This window comes from Trachemys scripta, chromosome 5 (genome assembly GCF_013100865.1).
Source record: "Trachemys scripta elegans isolate TJP31775 chromosome 5, CAS_Tse_1.0, whole genome shotgun sequence".
Taxonomy (NCBI): Eukaryota; Metazoa; Chordata; order Testudines; family Emydidae; genus Trachemys; species Trachemys scripta.
Window position 1 is genome coordinate 135075558 of NC_048302.1, and position 17586 is coordinate 135093143.

General features: G+C 50.6%; 1 protein-coding gene across 4 annotated transcripts in view; it reads left to right on the forward strand.

Moving 5' to 3' along the window:
- Positions 1-17586, forward strand: part of RAB11FIP5 (RAB11 family interacting protein 5) — a 112291-nt gene that overhangs the window by 16580 nt on the left and 78125 nt on the right. The window lies entirely within an intron of this gene.

Genomic DNA, 17586 nt, shown 5'->3' on the forward strand with positions numbered 1-17586 from the left:
GGGGGGGGGGCAGTCAGGGGGTTGGGGTGTGGATAGGGGTCAGGGGACTGGGAGCAGGGGGGGTTGGATAAAATGTGGGGGAGTCCTGGGGGGCAGTCAAGGGACAGGGAACAGGGGGCGGTTGGATGGGTTGGAGGTTCTGGGGGGCGGTCAGGGGATGGGGAACGTGGGGGGGTTGGATAAGCGTGGGAGTCTCAGGGGACGGGGAACAGGGGCGGTTGGATAGGGGGTGGGGTCCCGGTGGCGGTTAGGGGCAGGGGGTCCTGGGAGGGGGCGGTTAGGGGACAAGGAGTGAAGGGGGTTGGATGGATCGGGGGTTCTGTGGGGGGCAGTCAGGGGGAAGGAAGTGGGAGGGGTCAAATAGGGGGCGGGGGCAGGTTGTTTGGGCAGGCACAGCCTTCCCTACCCAGCCCTCCATGCAGTTTTGCAACCCCAATGTGGCCCTCGGGCCAAAAAGTTGGCCCACCCCTGCTCTAGATAAACAGAGGGTGCCCGCCTCGCCCATGCAGAACACAGCTGCCGAGATTATATGCCCAACCTGTTGCTCTGGCAATGTCACTACCCCAGAATCCCTCCAACGGCTCCCCCTCTGCGTCAAGGCCCTTCTCGACTTTGCCTCAGCCCCCTCCCCCGGCCAGTTATGCCAGCCTTCATCTTCCCTCCTCACCCTGTTCACCTGCTTCGCCCACAGCCATCGCTGCACGCCCTTCTCCCACCCCCCCCCGGCGCGTGGGACACCTCCCCAGACTGGTGCCTGACACAGCTGTGCCCTCGCCTGTCAGATCCCTCCAAAGACCCACTTCTGTGGTGAGGCCTTAAAAGAACTGGGTAGCTACTAACGGGTCGGGAGAAGGGCGCTGGGGGCAAGTCCGGATCTCGTAAAACCCCTCTCTTGTATCCCTCTGCCTGTCATGTTAGCTCGTGAGCTCTGCAGGGAGTACCCTCATATCAACAAAGCGGCAGGATGATTAGACCCTCCCGAATGGCTTAGCAACTACAACTCCATGTGTGTCCTGTATTTTTAGATAAGAGTGGTTCCTATATTTGCCTTGCTCCTTTGTGTCTAGCTGAGCAGTGCGGGTTCATTCAGTGTAGTGCTGGCCTCCCTATCCGTGGGTGACATGCAGATCAGACCTAGGGTTTTGTGGCTAAGGCACAAGCCGGGGAGATCTGGGATCTGTTTCTAGTGCGACCCTGGAAGAATCGGTTTAAGCTCTCCGTGCCTGTTTCTCCACTTCTAAAACGGGGAGTGGGAGGAAATGGAATATGACAGCTCATGAACTTCCCGTATGGCCCAGCTAGGTTTTGAAAAACAAGGTGTTGAAATGCCCTTCCCTGTGTGAGGGTGGATGTCTGACTGCTGCCCTGCCCAGCGGGAGCTGTGATGAAATCTTTGTTTTTGGGACTGGAAAGGCAGCTGGAAGGGGATATTTTCGCAGTAATTTGACCACGCCAGGAAATGCCTGGCTGTGTTGAAACCCATGCTTAGTAAGCCGATCCTTCTGAGTGGGGGAAGGTGGAGGGATACCATCATGCTGAATGCGTTGAATGGCGGCGTATCAATTCAGATGGAATAAAAGGGGTCAAAGAGTCAGAGGTGTTACCGTGACCCTGAAACTGTGCAGCCTTAAACAGCTGTAAACAAAGTGCGGGGTTTGGTTATACAGAGACCAGGGTTTGTTAGTTTCGTGGGAAACACACAAAGAAACTTATGCCAAAGTTTAGACATTGTGTTAACTAAGAGACATAAAAGAAAAGATGTTAAAACAGGTTATAATGCAGTTTAAAATGGAAATGAAATGAGCGTGCAAAACAAACTTCACCAAACCCTATTGCAGGCCCCTTTTCAGAGAGTATATCAGCGGTCCCTGATTGGATTGGACAATCCTCCTTGATCGGGAGAGAAAGGGCTGGTTAGTTGTGTTGCTCAGTTCTGAGGTATGAAGGATGGTCTCTCGTGTTGCTTTTAACAGACCTGGGGGGAGGAAATGTGGCTTTTGTTGATCTTCTCGGTATCGTGGGGTCAGGTCAGCCACAGACTAATGCGCTGGGTGGCCAGGTCAGGCACAACAGCAGTGCTGTGAGCTCTAGGTCATCTTCTTGGTTTGGGACATCGTCTGGTTGGTCTGGTCTCTCTCATACTGCGCAGAGCTGGGTGGGCTGTTTTTGCTCACTGTGCATGTGGCACAGTTGATCTCAGGGTCAGCCAAGCTAGAAAGCAGAGAGAGAGAGAGAGGATAGGAGGAGAAATAGTGGGACAGAAAGGCCCACACAAAGGGATGGAGACACACAGGATTTCCTGTGTTCCCGGCGGGGGTCTCCACTGGAGTGGTGGTGAGGACCACGTGTCCCTGCTGGTGTGCCAAGGGCTGGACTTCCCGATGATGCAGTAACCATCAGAATCCCCAGGTGAAGGACAAAGCCCCTGGAGCAAGATGGAGGGCTAATATCCATCCCCCTCCTCCAGGAATTCCCCAGTTGGTTCACATGTCCCTGCCCCCCAAAATCTCTCTTTAAGGGCCCTGAAAAGGGGATGATGGGTGGAGTAGTCTCTCCTCTTATTTGTTCACCGATCTACCAGACCTACTGTCCGACATGCCAAGTTTAGTTTGTTAACTTCCAGTCCCACACGTCCCTTGTTTACCAGGTGCAGTCTCAACACAGTCCTTCATTGTATCAGGAAAGCTGTTTGGTTCAGACTAACTCAGTCTTTGTTTTATAAAAGTTAGTGAAAGTGAAAAACAATCTTCTGCACGGATCTAAGCTGGACTTTTCTTACCCTTTCCCGTCACCGTTTGATATCCCGGGGATTGCACCATTTTCTGAACGTTCACTCCTTTCTTACAGTTGAACTCAGAATGAGGGTGTGTTTGTAGGCCCAGTTATCACAACCGTCATACTTGGCACCTCAGCTGGAAACTTTTCACATAGTTCTAGCGAATGTAGTGCTGGTAACAGGGAGGCACCAGAGATGCTGAGACATTGGCTCTGTCTGCAGAACCATTGCAGCAATGCCACTTCTCCTGTCCTGGAAAGTGCATTGCTCTCTGCAGAGACTCGATGAGGGGAAGGGCGTGGGTTTGCCCACTGGGAACTGGACTGAGCCACCAAATAATGTCTCACTGGTCACCGCACAGATTCCTGGCTACACAGAGCTATTTCTCCACCCACCACCCTTGTCTCCTTCCCTGCTCTTTTCCCCTCTCCCAGGCAGGATCTCACTGGCTCTTTGAAAGAGACATGGTTGGCTGTGATTCCTTGCTGTTCCCCTCTGACCGAAGTGCTTTCCATCTAAAATCCCTCCATCTGCCCCAGTGACACTGTTTCCTCCTGTGCCGCCGGGTGGGGCTGAGCGGGGCTGAATCCAGCGTTGGCGTTTCACGCGCTCCGCGCTGCCTGCAGTGACCTTGCTTTGTTCCTTTCCGGGCAGGCTCTTGTTTTTCGCAGTCCTGTTTTCCTTTCCCATTGCGCTTTTGGAATGTGACTGGTGAGCAAAGAGCTCTCTGTTCGGCAGCCAGGTGCTGTCCTTGCCTGGTGACCTCGCTACTTCAAGAAAAGCTGCGGTTGCTGTATATGTTGGGGAAGAACATCGCCTTGGTGTGCTCCTTGTGCCACGTGACTGTTGCACTTTGTTACCGATCACCTGGATTAACTGGAGGCCCAGGAAGGAGATCTCCTTAGTATGGGAGCTAGTGGTCAGAGCACAGGGCTGGGGGTCAGGACCTCTCCTGTATTCTAATCCTATCAACCTCCCACTAAGGTCTAGGGCAAGTTGCTTAGCCCCGGACTTCCCCATCCTGCAATAGGGATGGGATGGCAGTTGCCTGTCTCCAAAAGGCCGCTGTGGGGGTTGGTTAGTGCTTTGGGCATAGCGTGAAATACGTCGTTGTTAGACACCTGAGACTGTGTGTCATAATCACTTCAGAGCTGTGCCCATCCTCTGGCAACGACTGTTGTCTTGGCTGTTACACCTGTGGGGGTGGCGCCCTGGTGGCTGCAGACTGCACGTGGCAGTGTTTTTATTTCTGCAGGGTCCCTAATGGATGTGCGGAAGGGTGGGGTGTGGCCTGGCTTCCTCTCTGCTCCCACCCCAAACCTCTGGCTTAAGTTCTGCTTCTCTGCGCTCCTTCTCTCGACATCCTGGCTGTGCCAGTGCACCACTCGCCCTCCAGATCCCTCCTCTGACGTGCTCCTCCCACAAAGCCTTTAAATATGAATCCCTCCAGAGACCTTGCTGCTTCATTTTTATGCTCTTCTGACTCACCCGGTGTGTCTGGTCCGAGTGCAAGGACCTCGGAGCAGGGTCTTGTGCAGCACGGAGCATGCTGTCTCCTAGACGTTAAGGCCAGAAGGGGCGTGATCATCTAGTCTGACCTCCTGCACCTTGCAGGCCCTAGAAACTCGCCCACCCACTCCTGTAAGAGACCCATAACCTCTGGCTCCGTTACTGACATACTCAAATCATGGGTTTATAGACTTCAAGTTACAGAGAATCCGCCATGTCCTCTAATTTAAACCTGCAAGTACCCCTTGCCTCATGCTGCAGAGGTGAAAAACCCCCAGGGTCTCTGCCAATCTGACCCAGGGGAAAATTCCTTCCTGACCCCAAATATGGCGATCAGTTAGACCCTGAGCATTTCATCAAGACCCACCAGCCAGACACCTGGGAAAAAATTCTCTGTAGTAACTCAGAGCCCTCCCCATCAAGTGTCCCATCACCAGCCCCTGGGGATATTTGCTGCTAGCAGTCACAGATCAGCTGCATGCCGTTGTAGGCCGTCTCATCCTGCCATCCCCTAGGGCAGGGGTGGCCAACCTGAGCCTGAGAAGGAGGCAGAATTTACCAATGTACATTGCCAAAGAGCCACAGTAATACGTCAGCAAACCCCCCCGCTCCCATCGCCTCCCGCCCACCAGCAGTCCTCCCCACACAAAGTTGGTGCCTGTAGCTCCAGCCCCGGAGTTGGTGCCTATACAAGGAGCCGCGTATTAACTTCTGAAGAGACGCATGTGGCTCCAGATTCACAGGTTGGCCACCCCTGGGCTATGGCCTAGGCTGTGGAGGGGCTGAAGGGCTTTATGTACCTTTGGGGCCCTGACGGGCTGCTGTTTTCTGGTATACAAGTGAGGTTTGTGCTTCCATGTTGCTCGTTGTCGCGGGCTTCTGAGGACAGCCTTGCTGGAAGGGCTTTGTGAGCGCGGGGTCAACTGCTTGGTTTAGCAAGAAACTAACAAATGCACGTTGGTTTCAAAGCCCAGTCTTCATTAAAACAAGTTTCGCTATTTCCTTTCATCAGCGTTTTCTCCCTGTGTTCCTGCGAGCTCTCACCCTCCGGAGGTTGCAAGACGCAGCCGCCTGCTGGAGAGCGCGGTGTCTCTATCGGGGAGCGCTGCCTCCAGTTCAGCAGAGCACTCGATCCACCTGGCTCTCACAATGCTGTGTTAGTCACACAGCCAGCCTTCCTATTCTCTTCAGTCACCCTGGCAGGGCTTAAAAGGCAGATCGGGTTCTGAACAGCTGGTGCTTTCTGTGCGGTTATTGGCAGCGGTGGGGTCTGACTTGCGTTCCTTGAGAGGCTGCTCACGCCAGACCGTGCGGCTGCTGAGCTGACACGGGCTAGGATGAGTCAGCTGTCTTAAAACCAAGCACCCAGCGGGCGGCATGAATCCGAGGTGGCCCTGCAGGTTTGAATCACCAGCCAGGCTAAATTTTGGAAAGCTCGCTTTCTTCTTCTTCCCTCCCCAGACACAACATGCCACTTTATCCCCCCGAAAGCTAACCTGGGTGTATGTGGGGAGAGGAACTGCATGAAAACGCTCCTCTCCAAGTGCTATTCACAGAGTTTGTCAGGGTTGTGTTGATTTCCACTGCCTCCTCCGGGGAAGGAGGAACCCGGTTTTGGGGGCTGTGGGGGAACAAGCCAACAAAGCCCCGTGACATGACTCCTGTGGTGTGACTGGCTTCAAAAGCAGATTTATTCCTCAAACCTAAGCACACGGGCTGTCCACAGGGAAAAACCTGCACGTGTGTAAATAGGGCAAAATGTCCCAGAATACCAGCTGGCTAGGTCCGTCACTGGCCTTGTCTTATCCCACTTGCAGCTCAGAACTGGGTTGCTGACGCACAGTCTCCTGCAGGGCTGTCAGCATCGTCTCCTCTACCACCTGGGATGGAGTTTTCCTTGGATTTCTGCGTATTGACCACCCACTAAGCTTGTGAGGTCTGGCCACAAGGAGATCTGCCTCCAGCAGGAGGTTGTGGTAGGGATGCCTTGGATGGAGGACGAGCAGAGTGTACCTGCTAGGAAGGAGCCTATACTCTGATCAGAGTAGCTTGGCAGTGTATTGGCTGCAGTCTTGCTTCATATGCAGACTAGAGTATGGTTTTTTAAAACTGCAAATACAGCGCTTCTGTAAACGGTGCTTCTCTGTCGTCTGAAACTGCTGCTAGCTGCATTTTCCCTTAGCAGCCACAGACAAACACTAACCATGTCTAGGACCTGCTTGTACAAAACCTCAGACAATGGGGGTGCTTCATACTATGTTAACTTCATGTGCAGGGCTACGAGTGGCTCCTAAGGCTGGCAGTCTCTAGGTGTGTCTGTCATTAAGGTAATTCCCTTCATATTCCCTCGGGATTTGCAGTAAAGTCGCCAATGGGCACGTCCTTGAAAGTGCAGCTTGAGCAGACAAACAGAGCCTCCTGGCTAATGCACCAACTAGGTGATTGGAAATCCGGATTCTATGCCAGATCTGTTTCCGATTTGCTCTGTCACTTGCAACAAGACACTTAACCATCCAGTGCCTCAGTTTCCCCCCGTGTAAAATGAGAGTATCTCTAGGTCTTGTCTGCCTTGATATCCCCTTTCTAGGAATTTGCTTGCCTGTTTTAGTAACAGCTTGATGCTGTGAGCTGCAGTATCCTGGCCACTGATGACTAGTCTGACAGCACCAGCGGTTGTCTTTCTGAAGAGGATGTCTGTAACTTGGGATTGGGTAGAAAATACAAGCAAGTTAATGGCAATCATTTCTCATAGCGCTGGAGGGGAAACCATGTATTACGTTCTCGCATGGTTCTTTCTCTTCATCTTCTAGCAAAGGGCTGACAGTTAATCCCCTGTCTCTTTGAAAAAAGCATCACTTTCTTGTTGCTGTCTGATGACCCATTTCAACGGGGAGAACTGACTGACCGTGAAAGTGGCTGTACACTTCTCACGGTCAAAATACTTTGTGTCCAAGGTAAGCAAATCAGGGCAGGGGAGGAAATCTCTCTGATCTTTCTCTTCATTATTCTAGATTCTGCTTGAAACAGAAATTTTCAGACAGAAGCATGACTTTAAATATTGAGATTTGGGTCTTTTTTTCCCCTCCCAGAGCCTTTGGTGGTTGTTAAGGAGCATGGGTTAGTTTTGCTGTTGTATAAGGCTTTTCCACCTGACCTGTGTTCCCCCGGAGTCTAAATTGTCCTGAGTAGCTACTGTGCAGGCAAGAAGGGATGGGGATTTTGCTGAGCTAACACAGGCATAGAAGAGTTTTGTAAGGAGCTGAAGCTAGAAGAGAGTGAAGGCCTCTCACTGTCCAGCCTGGAGGAACACTGATATTTGTCCTTCAGCTCTGGAGTCAGTAAACGGGAACACCAGGCAGACAATGTGAAGGTTGCTCTGGGCTTAATTACGGGCTTATGTTCCCAAATTTAGCCCTGGGCAGAACATCACTCTTATTTTCATTGAGATCTCAGGCCCCTGGGTCTTTCCACTTGCGCTGTTGCTGTCTAACGAGGACATCCTTTGTTATTTGAGCTAAGAGGCTTTCCAAGGCAGCGTGCCCCTTGGGGTCTTTGATGTCTGAGGTTTGTATGGGTCTGGAGGGCTCCTACCCCAAATGGGGATTGCTGGAGTGAATTTTGGTGGACATTAGTATTCTGTGCTCTTCCTTCTCCAGTCTAGCGTAGGTGCTCAAATGCTTAAAACTGCTTCCAGCCACTGGCCTCTAATGAACAGAGAACCTTTCTGCTGTCAGAGAATTTCGTTGTGGGTGATGTGAGTCATTTCCATCTTTTTTTATTTATTTTGCTGTTTGGATACTAGTTTTGCAACTGCTATAAAGTGGACAGGCCTTCAAAGTGCTCAAAAAAATTTGTTTGCCAGCAATGAGTAGAAAATGTATTTGAGCAAGTAGTAGAGTCATAGAATATCAGGGTTGGAAGGGACCTCAGGAGGTCATCTAGTCCAACCCCCTGCTCAAAGCAGGACCAACCGCAACTAAATCATCCAAGCCAGGGCTTTGTCAAGCCGGGCCTTAAAAACCTCTAAGGAAGGAGATTCCACCACCTCCCTAGGTAACCCATTCCAGTGCTTCACCACCCTCCTAATGAAAAAGATTTTCCTAATATCCAACGTAAACCTCCCCCACTGCAACTTGAGACCATTACTCCTTGTTCTGTCATCTGGTACCACTGAGAACAGTCTAGATCCATCCTCTTTGGAACCCCCTTTCAGGTAGTTGAAGGCTGCTATCAAATCCCCCCTTATTCTTCTCTTCTGCAGACTAAACAATCCCAGTTCCCTCAGCCACTCCTCAGAAGTCATGTGCTCCAGCCCCCTAATCATTTTTGTTGCCCTCCGCTGGACTCTTTCCAATTTGTCCACATCCTTCTTGTAGTGTGGGGCCCAAAACTGGACACAATACTCCAGATGAGGCCTCACCAATGTCGAATAGAGGGGAACGATCACGTCCCTTGATCTGCTGGCAATGCCCCTACTTATACAGCCCAGAATGCCGTTAGCCTTCTTGGCAACAAGGGCACACTGTTGGCTCATATCCAGCTTCTCGTCCACTGTAACCCCTAGGTCCTTTTCTGCAGAACTGCTGCCTAGCCACTCGGTCCCTAGTCTGTAACAGTGCATGGGATTCTTCCGTCCTAAGTGCAGGACTCTGCACTTGTCCTTGTTGAACCTCATCAGGTTTCTTTTGGCCCAATCCTCCAATTTGTCTAGGTCCTTCTGTATCCTGTCCCTACCCTCCAGCGTATCTACCACTCCTCCCAATTTAGTGTCATCTGCAAACTTGCTGAGAGTGCAGTCCACGCCATCCTCCAGATCATTAATGAAGATATTGAACAAAACCGGCTCCAGGACTGACCCCTGGGGCACTCCACTTGAAACCGGCTGCCAACTGGACATGGAGCCATTGATCACTACCCGTTGAGCCCGACGATCTAGCCAACTTTCTATCCACCTTATAGTCTATTCATCCAGCCCATACTTCTTTAACTTGCTGGCAAGAATACTGTGGGAGACCGTATCAAAAGCTTTGCTAAAGTCAAGGAATAACACATCTACTGCTTTCCCCTCATCCACAGATCCAGTTATCTCCTCATAGAAGGCAATTAGGTTAGTCAGGCATGACTTGCCCTTGGTGAATCCAAGCTGACTGTTCCAATCCATGCTGACTGTTCTAACCCTTCATTTTAAAAAAGAATCTCTTGTGATTGCAAAGTTAGCCTACAAATAGGGCTGTCTGTCTGAGTCTGCAGACAGACCACTCCTAGTGCCTCTGCTATAGCTCATTGCTGCTGGGGCAAAGCCAGGTGGGTTTGAGAAGACTGGTTGGCCTCACTACAGCTGTTCAGAAAACTTTTGGTGGCAGTAACAGACAGGTGTTGGAAGCTGTTCGCAGAAGAGGAAGACTTGAAAAATGGAAAGAGGTTGGGGGTGCAGACTAGTGGCAATTCCACCTACCCATAAAAAAGGTAGATTGGCCCTGGGTGCTGCTGAATGGTCCCTCTTCCTTCCAACAGCCAGAGGGGATTCAGACTTCAAACCCCTGCTAGCTGAAATCTGATACAGGTGGCAGGGCTGCTGCCTAGGTTCCAGGCACGGAGGAATCCCAGCATCATATCCCTTCCAGTAAGTCTGGTCACCTTTTTCAAGCCCTGGGATTTCAGTGGATCAGCAAGGCTACTCATGGCTCTTGGTCTCTGATACTGGCGTGAAGCTCCGGTGCCCATGACTGCTGGGAGCGCCTGCTGGGCCAATGAGCAGTACAAAGCCTGCCGTTCCCTTTGCTTCCAATGCTTTTTGTTTCCGTGGGAAGGCCCAGGTTTCCTTGGCAGTCGATTCTCCAGCCTGTGTGTGTTCTGGGAGGCAAACTCGGAGCTGTCAGTCACCGATGGAGAGGCGCCCGCGAGCCTTGGAGATCCTGCCAGCTCGAATAATTCCCACAGCTTCCCAGGCCCGTGCTCTATGGGCCTGCCTTACTAGGAAGGGGACTATTTTCAGGTAGGCTTGCGTAAGGTTTTTTCTATTCAGACCTACGCAGTGCTCAGTTCAGCAAGTAACTTCTTGAGTTGATCTTGGCTGGCGAGAACAGGTGCGGCTGCGTTTCCCTCTGGGAATAGCTGGGTCTGGAGGGCCTTGTGAGAGCTGGCTCAGCAAGCTGTCTCGGCCGCATGTTAATCTTGCAGAGTGACGGCAAGGAGGACAGGGTGCCTTTGTCGTCATCCTCTGATGGACTAGGCTAGTCTTGAAGAGTTCTTGTCCCTCTTCACCTCCAGAGCTCTTTCTTACCTCACGGGGTGCTGCCGGGATTAATTACCTAGTGCTTGAAGTAGAATTGGCCTTGCTTCATGGTTGGGGAAACTGAGGCAGAGTGCCCAAGGCTGCACATCCTGGCAGTCTTGAGGCAGGAATAGAACCCGGTAGAGTCTCCCATTTCCTTTTCCTAACTAGTGTCTGACATCATTGTGTGTTGCGCATTAGCTCTCTCTTTCCCAGCCAAGGTTTGTCAGCCACATAGCTTTTAATAAGGCCTGCAAACCAAAGCTGGCAGGTCTTCTCTTCTTGCAAAGCCATGCTGTGAGCTGAGCATGTAGCAGATCCTCTTGTGAAAGGAGTGTGCACATATTGTACTCATTAGAGCGTCGAGGAATCCCGTAGCAGCCCATGGAGGAATTCGTCCGACCAGCCTCAAACCGTTTGAGGCTGTGCTCTGCTAGAGAGAGAGGGATCAGTGAGGATACCTGATCTGCTAGAGAAGAGCAGTTGTTATTACCCAGACCTGGTCCAGAGGTGCAGTGTGAAATCCTGTGTGAAGTTCCTGCAGTGTATTTGTGAACTGGGCTCTGATTTCTGGCCACCTTGTCTCCCTTCTTAAGACCCTGTTTTCAGTTGTTTATAACTTTGCAAAACTTTAGCTGTTCGGGCTGAAATTTTCTATAGCGTTTAAGGCCAGAAGGGACCATTAAATTATCTAGTCCGACCTCCTGTATGTGACAAGCCACCAGCACCCACACACTAAACCCAGCAGTCATGCCAGGTGTCTGCCTCTGGCTGATGGTTTTTAGAATGTTTCTGCCAAATGATCGAGCAGTTTCTGAGAACAAAACTAGGAGCAGGGATCTGAAATTGGTTTCTTGGGGGGGGGGGGGGAGCTTTCTGTTGGGGATGTGCCTTTTGCCAGCTCTGTGACGATCCACCCACATTTGTGCAAGTTATAAACCTTTGAAAAACTGCCGTTTGCTTATGCTCAGCAGAGACTCCTTTGATTTTTAGCAGCTAAAACGTCTGACAAGTCTGCCCCCGACGAGCATGCTCTAATGTAGCCTCTCACCGCTTTTAATGTTGGCCACGCTGCACGTGAGCTGTACGGACCCACAGAGCAACTCTGCCTGGTCCATCCAGCCCAGGGCTACAGGTGCAGCCAGATTTCTCCCTGCAATGGCTGCTGTGCGCTGGGGTGGGGCAGGGCCCTGGAACAGGGAGCCCGTGTCTCCTTTGCTCTTAATGCTACTCCGCCTGGCACCCAGGCAGCCTGGAAGAGGAAGCCGCATGATTGAAATGCAGAGAGGGGACAAAATCCAGACCGGGGGGGGAGAGGAGGAGTAGATTGGGACCAGGAGTTTGAGGTGAGCAGCTGGGGAGAGAAAGGGGGTAGGGGATGGGGTGATCGGAGGAGGAGCTGAGGTAATGCGGGGGGAGGGCAAAGACACTCTGACCAGGAGCCAGGGAAGGCAGAGGCAGAGTTTCTATGAGGAGCCCGATGTGGGAGGCTAGGACTGGGAGCCAGTGGGAGGGAGGGGGAGAGAGATTGGCTGGGACGCTGGATGGGAGGTACGTTGGACTGGCTGGGTAAAGGGTGCGTGAATGGGAGAGAGACTAGTAGGGTGAAGGGAGACCTGGACTTGGACAGCAAGCGCAGACTGGGACTGGCTGGGCAAGGAGCCTGGGATGGGATGAGAAATCTGAGGCGTGGAGACTGGGACTGGGTAGCCGGGAGAATTGGCAGAAGAGCATCTGCCAGCTAGAGAACATGTCCCGCGAGAGCCTGAAATGGAACATTCCCAGGCTGTCAGCAAATGAAATATCTGCGAAGCCCCCTGGGAAACCGTCTGTCTCATCCACCTGCCGTGCTGGCCCACGTAGAGGATAACAACCTACTACTACCATTCTGCTAGGTCAAGTGGCTCAGGTTTGTTTGGTGGATCTAAAAATGGTTAAGGTTGCACAGTCAGCACTCAGGTTAGGAAATGCCACAATGAAGATAGCCTGTACCATCTTAATTTGGCCCCCATGTGTGTATTACATGATCACGTGATATATTTTTTCCCCCCCACAGGACTCCCTGTCTCATTCAGTGCACAGTCTGGATGGTTCTCTGTGGATGAATCAGTATTGTGTTGTAAAGGAGCCTGTTGTATGTAGACCCCCTACCTTCATAGAACCACAGGGTTAGAAGGGACCTCAAGGGTCATCTTGTCTAACCCTCTGCCAAGGTGCAGGATTTGTTGGGTCTAAAAACCATCCAAGACAGGTGGCTATCCAAACCTCTGATGAAGGAGCTTCCGCAACCCCCTAGGTGTCTGTTCCATTGTTCTACTGTTCTTACAGTCAGGAAGTTTTTACTGAGATTTAATCTAAATCTGCTGTGCTGAAGTTTGACCCCATTGCCTCTTGTCCTGCCCTCCATGGCAGTTTTTCTCCAGCCGGTTTATGGCAGCCTTTCACGTATTTGAAGACCACTATCATGTCCCCCCTGCCATCTCCTCTTTTCCAAACTAAACATACCCGGTTCCTTCAGCCTTTGTTCATGTGTCTTGTATTCCATCCCTCTGATCATCTTTATCACTCACCTCTGGATCCTTTCCAGTTTTTCCACACCCTCTCTATACGGCAGTGACCAAAACCGGACACAGTTCTCCAGCTGAGGCTTAACCAGGGCCAAGTAGAGCGTTACTATCACCTCCCGTGACTTGCCTGCTGTGCCTTGGTTATTGCAACCCAAAATTGCGTTTACTTATTTTGCAACAGCGTCACATTGTTAACTCATGTCGAGGTTGTGATCAACCACAACTCCCGGATCCTTCTCAGCAGTGCTGCTGCCAACCAGTTAACCCCCATTCTGTATTTGTGCGTTTGGTTTTTCTTCCCAAAGTGTAGCCCTGTACGTTACATTTGTCTGTGTTTAATTTCATTTTGTTGCCTACAGCCCAGTTCTCCAATTTATCAAGATCCCTATGAATTTTAGCTCTGTCCTCCAAAGCGTTGGCAATGCCCCCAGCTTTGTGTCATCTGTAAATTTGATCAGTGTGCTCTCTCTGCCTAAATCCAGGTCATTAACAAAAATGTTAAATAATGCTGCATCCAGGACAAACTTTGTTTCTTGCAGAAGTTAGAAGGTGTCCAGTGTTGAGGAAGGGGACAACAGGAAGAGAAAGGAAGGTCTAGTAGTTAAGGAAGCTGAATGCTGCCTTGGGGAACTAGATTCCATCCTTGTTTGTACTGGAGTTCCCGTGGGACGCTGGGCAAGTCACTTACACCAGACTTATCCCAGATGATCACTAACTGCGTTCTTCATTTTCTGTGTACCCAACTTGAGAACCTGCGGTCTGATTTGCAGAAGTGCTGAGCGCCCTCAGCTGCAACTGAAGTCAGTGGGAGCTGTGCTTTGGCTCTGTAATGCTAAGTACTCGGAAAAAATCAGGTCCTAGGCATCTAAAATTGTGCACCGCAAATTCATGGACACTTCTGACCTTAGGGAGCTCAGGCCCAGAGAGACTATCTGTAAAACGGGGATAATAGCGCCCCCTTACCTCCCAGGCTGCTATGAAGATAAATTAGTTTTTGTGAAGCTCTCTGATATTATAGTGATGAGTGTCATAGAAAAGTCCATGTGGACATTAACCATTCTGTTTTCAAGGCAGGGACTGAATGGTGTGCAGCAAATAAGGCCTGGGGCCACACGTTGACCAAGGAGGAGAAAACAGAATACAGAATAGCTGCTCATTCAGTGATCACGCCCATCCTGTGCTCTGAATGAGGCAGGGGGCCTGTGGAAAGAATAATAAAAGATTGTGTAGTTAAAGACTGTAACATAAATCCTATACACAAGGAGGCCAAATGAAAGGTGCGTAGGCTCTCTCCATTCTGGCATTTCTTACCTTTTGAGTGCCAGACTTTGCTGCCTTATTAATGTTCTTTTCATGTTCTATTTTTGTGTGCAATCTGCCAGGCAAACCAAGATGAAGACTGAAACATGCAGCGCTCCCAAAAAATTTCTCAGCTGCCTTATTTTTGCTAAGATCTGCATATAGCCGACACTCAGTGTCTTCGTCCCTGTTTGAGCAACTGCAAAGGAACATCCTAAATCATGCTCAGTAATAAATACTGCGTGTAAACTTCTTGGAAGTGGCCCACAATGTGTGTAGGAAGCCTGCCTGCTTTGGAATCTATTCCGCTGCTGGTGTATTGGCTGCAGGGCCATTCTGTGTGTCTGCTGCATAGCTATCAAAACGTGTTTTTATTTTTGCAATACCAGTCTGAGTTACCTTGGTTTTCCAACAGCAGCCAGTTATTAAAAGTGCCTTCAAACATTCTCCTCCCACTGACTTGTTTGAGCTCGTATGTTAGTTGAACATGTGGAAACGACTGATTTCTTTTTGCAGGGCTTGTCAGAAGTTTGCTGCAGTTCAGGGTTTGGTTGGTGGGGGTAAAATGCAGTGATCAATTGGGCACACTTTGCCACAGGAGAACGTACTGGACCGTGATGCAAAATCACTGCATTCCAGCACAGTCCAGAGAACAAATATTAAGGAGATGCAAGAACTTCTGTGTCTTCCCCCTCCCTCCCCCCCCTCCCGATTCAGGAAGCATATTCATGCTTGTGGTGCACAAGCATCACCTGATGTGGCAAATCTTGCACAGGACTACATGCTTGGAGGTGGGTAACAAACTACTAAGGAGCAACAGAGGGTCCTGTGGCACCTTTGAGACTAACAGAAGTACTGGGAGCATAAGCTTTCGTGGGTAAGAACCTCACTTCTTCAGATGCAAGTAATGGAAATCTCCAGAGGCAGGTATATATCAGTGTGGAGATAACGAGGTTAGTTCAATCAGGGAGGGTGAGGTGCTCTGCTAGCAGTTGAGGTGTGAACACCAAGGGAGGAGAAACTGTTTCTGTAGTTGGATAGCCATTCACAGTCTTTGTTTAATCCTGATCTGATGGTGTCAAATTTGCAAATGAACTGGAGCTCAGCAGTTTCTCTTTGGAGTCTGGTCCTGAAGTTTTTTTGCTGTAAGATGGCAACCTTTACATCTGCTATAGTGTGGCCAGGGAGGTTGAAGTGTTCTCCTACAGGTTTTTGTATATTGCCATTCCTGATATCTGACTTGTGTCCATTTATCCTCTTGCGTAGTGACTGTCCAGTTTGGCCAATGTACATAGCAGAGGGGCATTGCTGGCATATGATGGCATATATAACATTGGTGGACGTGCAGGTGAATGAGCCGGTGATGTTGTAGCTGATCTGGTTAGGTCCAGTGATGGTGTTGCTGGTGTAGATATGTGGGCAGAGTTGGCATCGAGGTTTGTTGCATGGGTTGGTTCCTGAGTTAGAGTTGTTATGGTGCGGTGCGTGGTTGCTGGTGAGAATATGCTTAAGGTTGGCAGGTTGTCTGTGGGCGAGGACTGGCCTGCCTCCCAAGGTCTGTGAAAGTGAGGGATCATTGTCCAGGATGGGTTGTAGATCACTGATGATGCGTTGGAGAGGTTTAAGCTGAGGACTGTAGGTGATGGCCAGTGGAGTTCTGTTGGTTTCTCTTCTGGGCCTGTCTTGTAGCAGGAGGCTTCTGGGTACACGTCTGGCTCTGTTGATTTGTTTCTTTATTTCCTTGTGTGGGTATCGTAGTTTTGAGAATGCTTGGTGAAGATCTTGTAGGTGTTGGTCTCTGTCTGAGGGGTTGGAGCAGATGCGATTGTACCTCAGTGCTTGGCTGTAGACGATGGATCGTGTGGTGTGACCGGGGTGGAAGCTGGAGGCATGAAGGTAGGCGTAGCGGTCGGTGGGTTTTCGGTATAGGGTGGTGTTAATGTGGCCATCGCTTATTTGTACGGTGGTGTCCAGGAAGTGGACCTCCCGTGTAGATTGGTCCAGGCTGAGGTTGATGGTGGGGTGGAAGCTGTTGAAAGCATGGTGGAATTCTTCCAGGGCCTCCTTCCCATGGGTCCAGATGATGAAGATGTCATCAATATAGCATAGGTAGAGAAGGGGCATGAGTGGACGGGAGCTGAGGAAGCGTTGTTCCAGGTCAGCCATAAAAATGTTGGCATATTGTGGGGCCATGCGGGTGCCCATAGCGGTGCCACTGGTCTGGAGGTATATATTGTCACCAAATTTGAAGTAATTGTGCGTGAGGATAAAGTCACAGAGCTCAGCAATAAGTTGTGCTGTGTCATCATCAGGGATACTGTTCCTGACAGCTTGTATTCCATCTGTATGTGGGATGTTTGTGTAGAGAGCCTCTACATCCATGGTGGCTAGGATGGTGTTTTCTGGGAGGTCACCAATGCATTGTAGTTTCCTCAGGAAATCTGTGGTGTCACGGAGATAGCTGGGAGTGCTGGTGGCGTAGGGTCTGAGTAGGGAGTCCACATATCCAGACAGTCCTTCAGTGAGAGTGCCAATGCCCGAGATGATGGGGAGTCCAGGATTTCCAGGTTTGTGGATCTTAGGTAGTAGATAGAATAACCCCGGTCGGGGCTCTAAGGGTATGTTGATTTGTTTCTGTGTTAGTGTAGGGAGTGTCCTGAGTAGATGGTGTAGTTTCTTAGTGTATTCCTCAGTGGGATCTGAGGAAAGCGGCCTGTGCCAACATTTTTATGGCTGACCTGGAACAACGCTTCCTCAGCTCCCGTCCACTCATGCCCCTTCTCTACCTATGCTATATTGATGACATCTTCATCATCTGGACCCATGGGAAGGAGGCCCTGGAAGAATTCCACCATGCTTTCAACAGCTTCCACCCCACCATCAACCTCAGCCTGGACCAATCTACACGGGAGGTCCACTTCCTGGACACCACCGTACAAATAAGCGATGGCCACATTAACACCACCCTATACCGAAAACCCACCGACCGCTACGCCTACCTTCATGCCTCCAGCTTCCACCCCGGTCACACCACACGATCCATCGTCTACAGCCAAGCACTGAGGTACAATCGCATCTGCTCCAACCCCTCAGACAGAGACCAACACCTACAAGATCTTCACCAAGCATTCTCAAAACTACGATACCCACACAAGGAAATA